Source organism: Carya illinoinensis, chromosome 10, assembly GCF_018687715.1.
Source record: "Carya illinoinensis cultivar Pawnee chromosome 10, C.illinoinensisPawnee_v1, whole genome shotgun sequence".
In the NCBI taxonomy this organism is placed as follows: domain Eukaryota; kingdom Viridiplantae; phylum Streptophyta; class Magnoliopsida; order Fagales; family Juglandaceae; genus Carya; species Carya illinoinensis.
Genome location: NC_056761.1, coordinates 3,035,664 through 3,042,014, shown reverse-complemented (window position 1 = coordinate 3,042,014; position 6,351 = coordinate 3,035,664). Strand labels below are relative to the sequence as shown.

The 6,351-nt window shown below is 32.2% G+C and overlaps 1 long non-coding RNA gene across 1 annotated transcript; it reads right to left on the bottom strand.

The window, feature by feature from the left end:
• Positions 1-5,174: 5,174 nt before the first annotated feature.
• On the bottom strand, positions 5,175-6,152 carry LOC122279561. Its single transcript, XR_006229624.1, has 3 exons — positions 6,106-6,152; positions 5,695-5,749; positions 5,175-5,613 (listed from the first exon to the last, which is right to left on the bottom strand). It is a non-coding gene; the product is annotated as an uncharacterized LOC122279561 (long non-coding RNA).
• Positions 6,153-6,351: the final 199 nt, after the last annotated feature.

Genomic DNA, 6,351 nt, shown 5'->3' with positions numbered 1-6,351 from the left:
TCATGCACATGACAGTCCCTTTTCTGCTTGTTTGAATGTTTGGGGAGTTCAAGATTCAACCCCATATATACCAAGTAAATAATTAAATGAGTCTTGCGAGATCATAATTCAAATGTTAAGTGATGATTCTATTAATATTGGGGAGTCTCAATATTTCGAATATTTGATTTAAATTTTAATATAATCTCCAATAATTGATTATATCAATTGATCTGTTGAACTTAATGGTTGTTTGAAAAGTTTTGTCGTGTAAAACCTTTGATATCATAATTAGAAGAGCTAGCATACTCAAGAAGTGTCTTGATCAACATGCAGTCGAAATGTCAAATCCAAGTAGGAGCTTGGTTTCCTTGGGCTGGTAATTGAGGTAGCAAGCCATGTGTTTTAGACCTTAATTTGATGTTGATCACCTCTTCTGTCGTCTCTGAATCTGACTACGCAAGCATGCTGCATGCATCGTTTTCGAGCAGGGATTGGCCCTTCAATTAGTAGCTAAAGAATGCTGGTCCGACTTCAGCTAGCTAGCTACCTCTCATCATTGATTGCTGTTTATATATAATGTCATGCGCATGAGCATGCCCGACCGATAGAATTAAGTACAGCATTGAAAAACTTTGATTTGCTCATGTGTACGTATATATGTCATGAGCATGCCCGATAGATCAGGCCTCAATTTGAGGAGATAAATGAGACCATTACCAATGCATGTATGCCTTCTACATGCATGGCAATACTGCATGTATGCTTTGTTTTAGATAAAATAAAAACAAAAACTATATATTCAATCACTTTTATATATTCCTTACATCACTTATTTCAATATAAAATAATTATTTTGATCAATGATCAAATCAATTGAGTGAGTAAAGAGTACGCAAAAGTAATTATACATAGCATAATTAAAAAAAAAAATCCCTTTCACTTTAAACATGTACATCTTTTTTAATTAAAAACACCAGATTTGTCCAAACTCAAAACAATCTTCATCCCCCAAAAAATTACATCTCGAAAATTATCATCCAAACTGCATGAACTTATATTACAAAACATATTGCGGCCTTTTTTATTTTTTTGAGAATTCTTAAAAATTGATCAAGAGAATTTTAATTACGAAACATGCCCAACGTCCTAGGTGCTCGATCTTATTTGATTAATCTTCCCGATTCACATGATCTTTTATGCATGATCACATTGCCTGAGATTATATGTATATTCCGTTACCACTTTGTTTTCATGAGATTAATTGCACGTAGCAATCTTCCCCTAATATAGATATTGTAGTGCGTGCGCATTTTTACAAATTAATGCATGTAATGTCATGGCTACCATTAATTCAAGTACTTCCTATTGAAGTATTTGACGACAAGATCATCTATCAAGGGAACAAAAATTAAAATCACCAGCTGCAGGCAGCCAAGTGAAAGCCGACAGATCAATATAAGATATATTATAATTCCCAAAGAACAAAAACGACAAACAATATAATTTTGAGGTGATTTTGTATGGGGATTAATTGTAAGTGCATGCAGCTAGGGCAGATCAGATGTTTGGAAATGTAGTGTTTATAACTTTATATATATATACACACACATGATCTTGCAAGTTACAATGCAAATTAACATGACATACAGTACTCTGCTGTCTTGGAAACTGGATAAAATTAATTAAGCATGTACATATGGATCATCAGCATGGGATATAATACCTCTGATCAACACAAAGTACGGCTCCCTTCCAGCAGATGCTAGAAATTGTTCCCTTTCGGCTTTTCCCATATCTATATATATATATATATATATATATATCGGCTGTAGTTTTTTCTTTATATAATCCAATAATATTGCATTAAATTAAAAACGCGAGTCTGAGATGAGGAATTTTCCTTGAATTTTAAAGCAAAGTAGGGGCTTTGAGCTGTGGAGAGGGAAAGGGAGACAAGAAAGGGGTAATCTTTTAAGCAAAAGAGAAAAAAGAAGGTGGGGTGGGTTATTTTGTCTGTTCCAAGTTGATACAACCCTTTTTTTTTTTAGCTTTTGTCGTGTAATGGCAACTAAAAAGCACATAAAGGAGATGGTTAATTTGATCAGCTTCGTAATTAGTGTAAGCATTTGATAGTATTATTGAAATGCATATAATTAATATGGCCTTTTTCTTGTGGGTTGGGGAGAAAAGTGTACTGAATGTGGTAGATCATGTAACATACAATTATTTCAATAGAATTGAATACCAGTTAAACAAAAAAAAAACCGTCCTCGGGAATCAAAAAGTTATTCGCTTGTACATGAAATGATTAGTTGCGTGCAGCCAAGATTATAAAAAAAGAGGTGTGTTATGTATAACTATTGTTGTGTAATTTTTAATGTAATAAAGATTAATTAAAATAATTATTTTATATTAAAAAAAAAGTTACGTAATCATTCGTATTAATAGAGTGTGTAAAGAGTATACAAAAATAACTAAACAAAGATTTTTTGTAAATAGATTTTTTTGTAAAAAAAAAAAACTGTTTTCCTTATTTTTGTCCAGAATGAGATTTATATATATATATATATATATATATATATGTGTGTGTGTGTGTGTTGATTCCTAATATTCTACTGCTTAGTCTAGAGTTTGGTGGAATTTGGATAGTGAGATGAGATTGTTTAGTTCAAAATTGAGTAAAATATTATTAAAATATTATTTTTTATATTGTTATTATTATTTTGAAATTTAAAAAAAAGTTGAATTGTTTATTATATTTTATGTAGAAATTTGTGAAAACTGTAATGATGAAATGAGATAAGATGAGTTGAAATAGTTTTGGTATTTAAATTGAGCCTTGTTATATTTTTAACTTATTTGTAAATTATATATATTCATGTTATTTAAATTATAAAATTAAAATTTTAAAATTTATCTTTTAAATTAAATTATACAATATAAACATTTTAAATAATATATTATTCAAAACACCGACTCGATAATAAAATAATATTTTGCATAAAATACTCGTGACACAGTAATATATACTTCCGTCATATATGTTTGTACGTGCTAATATTTTGCAGCCAAACTGCCAAAAGCTTATAACCACAGTTTGGAATCTTTGGATTGCTTCAAAGACGTACTGGCCTGATCAGGGCAGGAATCGAAGGTGGAATCATGCACCATGATGTTTTTTCAGAAATATTATAAGATAGAAAGACATAACTTTCAGCGCTACAAGAAAAACGGATTTTTATCATTAATTTATTGTAACTAAAAGACTATTCATAATCAATTTGATTGCCATTTCATATATGTGTATATTTGTATGTTGAATAACAAACTTAAACATAATTTAGAACTGTTGAAAAAATGTATACGTTATTGATGACATACGAGAGTCGACACTGATGAAACAATCATGAACGATGAAACCGGAACAATCATACTAATTAAGTGTGGTAATTGGTATCTAATTCCAAAAGAGAGAAAAACAAAAAAGAAGAAGAAGAAGAAGAAGAAAAACCACCATATAAAATTCTGGATGGCAAGAAAATTATTTTCCTAATATCCATGATTGCCATTTCTTTAAAGGAAAAGCGAAAGTGATTGGTCGTGAAGACTCTTGATGATCTGTGATTTTAGAAAAATATATACGCATTCAAATTTCAAGTGAAGTAGATATATAAATTGGTAAAGCCTAGATTTAAGGTAGACCATAACTTCATGGCCACAAATTTAGACAATATACCAACTATGCAACAAAAATGGACCCTTCGCTTTCCCTTTTATATGGATGCATGTCCTTTCCCTCATTGTCAGAAGTCCGGCCGTCTCTCAAACCCTAAAACCTAGTGACAAAAAAAGGGGCCCCATAAGAGCGAAGTGATGAGAATCCGTGCTGGTCAGCCAGCTTTGTAGCAAGACCTAGCCGGTACTCCTCATCTCTGATATCATCTATATATGTGCTTTGGTTAAACAAAAAAATAAAAACTCACTCTCTGTCATTTGCTATTCTTTCATTATTACCCATTGGATTTCCTCGCACACAGCCAAGAAAACTTTCGATCAGCCACGTGAAATATGGAGCATTTCATATCCTCGATCGATCTCATTGATTTTTGTAAACAAGCCAATATTAATTATAAAGATGGTAAGTACATCTTATAGTCATCCGGATCAAGGACAAACGTTACAGAAGAGAAAGAAAAAATGCACTGAACCAGCCGACTAGCTAGAGATCAACATGAAATGCGAGGCAACAAGCAAAGCAAAAATCCCTGGTAGCTAGCTAGCTAGTGACATTCGGTCGTTTCGATGTATATGCTGCATGCATGCAAGCTTCTCATCGGGGGACGAGGTACGCGTACGAGTTTTAGCAGAAAGAATTGCTCCGACCCATTTTTCTTGTTCATATTTTTCGTTGAAAACTCGATCGTTAAAATATATAATCGGGGTACGTACGTAGTCAATTGATTAATATTTGGCAAAGAGTAGGGGGATGTGGCGAACTGGGATTTACTCCCAACTTTGGCAGCTAAAGTTTAGTTTAGTGCATGATGCCGAGGGTGTATAGCTAGGTTTGATGGATAGAAAAAATAAAATAAATAATAAATAAATAAAAAACAACCAAAACAGCAGCTGTTCTTTATGGTACTAAACCCTATCCAGTACATCTGAGACATCAATTGAATTCCATTTCACTATTTGTAAAGTCATATTATTCGGACAGAGAAAACAGTGATCTGGATTTTGATAAAGAGCGTATATCTATATAGAATTGCTCGCAATTAGAAAGCTAGACATGAGTAACATTGGTAGCAGGGACAAGCCAGCCTTATGACTTTCCGGGGGCCAAATATTTTAGTTTAATTAGAAATTTTTAAAAACACCACTAACAAAATGATAATAAACAAAAAAAAAAAAAAGTGATTAAAGAGTTAGAAATAATAATTAAATTCAAAGGTTAAAGAAAATAGACATTTCACAAAAATCATAACAGCAAAAACTTCTAATGTTTTAATTAATAAGTGTATACATAAAGTTTAAGTAAACATAAAAATTACGATTATGATTTAAAATTTTTATAAAATAAAAATAATTTATTTATAATCTTCTTCTATATATATATATTTTTTAAAAATTTATATACTAAACTACCATCAAACTTTCATCCCACTGTGTAAAATGTGCATATGGTTACTATTAGCTGATTTTTTACCATTTAATAGTGATTAATGTGTTATATCTTATATATATATAGTGAGATAAAATATTATAAGTGTGGTATATATATAGTTAGCATTACTCATATTTTAAATTTGTTTAAAAGTAAATATTATTTTTCTAATAAATCAGTACTCTAAGAATTGCAAAATATTATATGAAATAAAATTAAATGAGAACTAATATACCTAAAATATTAAAGTTACTTAAAATATTAAATTAATTTGTTGAGCCTTGGGGGACGGGACCCCCCTGGATCGCACCATGCATGTACCCCCCCGCTCTGGCTTCGTCGCTGATTGGTGGGGACTACTGGGACGTCTCTTGAGCTCGCAGCTGTTTGCCAGGCGGACCAATGCGCGCGTACACCAATGGAGATGTTGGGCTTCGTTGAAACTACATCCCGATAGCCTCTTGTTCCTGCATAGGTCATACTGTGCAGGTTTTTGAATATGTAATAATAACTATATATGTGACAGAGAGAGTAGCGGAGATGTATACTTGGAGACGATCGAGGGGCCAGGCCGCCGGGGTCATGATCCTCGTCCCCCCAAAGCTGTTTGAAAAAAACACATTTTTAATATTAACGTACCTGATACCAAAACGTATTGAAACGTGAACAGAATAGAAGGAGAAAGAAAGAATTTAAACGTGAACAGAGTATATGGTGACAAAGCCGTCCAATGCATGAATGCAATAACAAGATTTAAACGTGATTGCAAAAACTAATGCGATAGAACCGACTTTATGAATGAATACAGAAGATAATAATGAAAATAAATATTGAACTTTAATAAACAAATCACAAGTTGAAACACAAATTACAAGTTGAAATAATTATAACAGGTGAGGAGATAAGGAGTGGGAGAAGAAGAGAAGGAAATGAGAGAAGAAGACTCTAAGGAACGATACCTAGAGTCAAGAAATAAGTAAGCTGAATTCTAATTTGAATTCTGCCCAGTTCTAAAGATAGGCTTTACTTTTATAGAGCAAGAAAGTACTGTATATAATAATTAAAGCAGTACAATAAAAGTAGTAGTCCGTGAGTGAACAATGTATCCATTCACATGAAAGTAAAGTGCTTGTCGTTTCCTTTCTCAACCTGAATTGCGGGAAGTCTTCTGTCAGCCTGTAAAGTATTAGATTCTTCAATAGGGA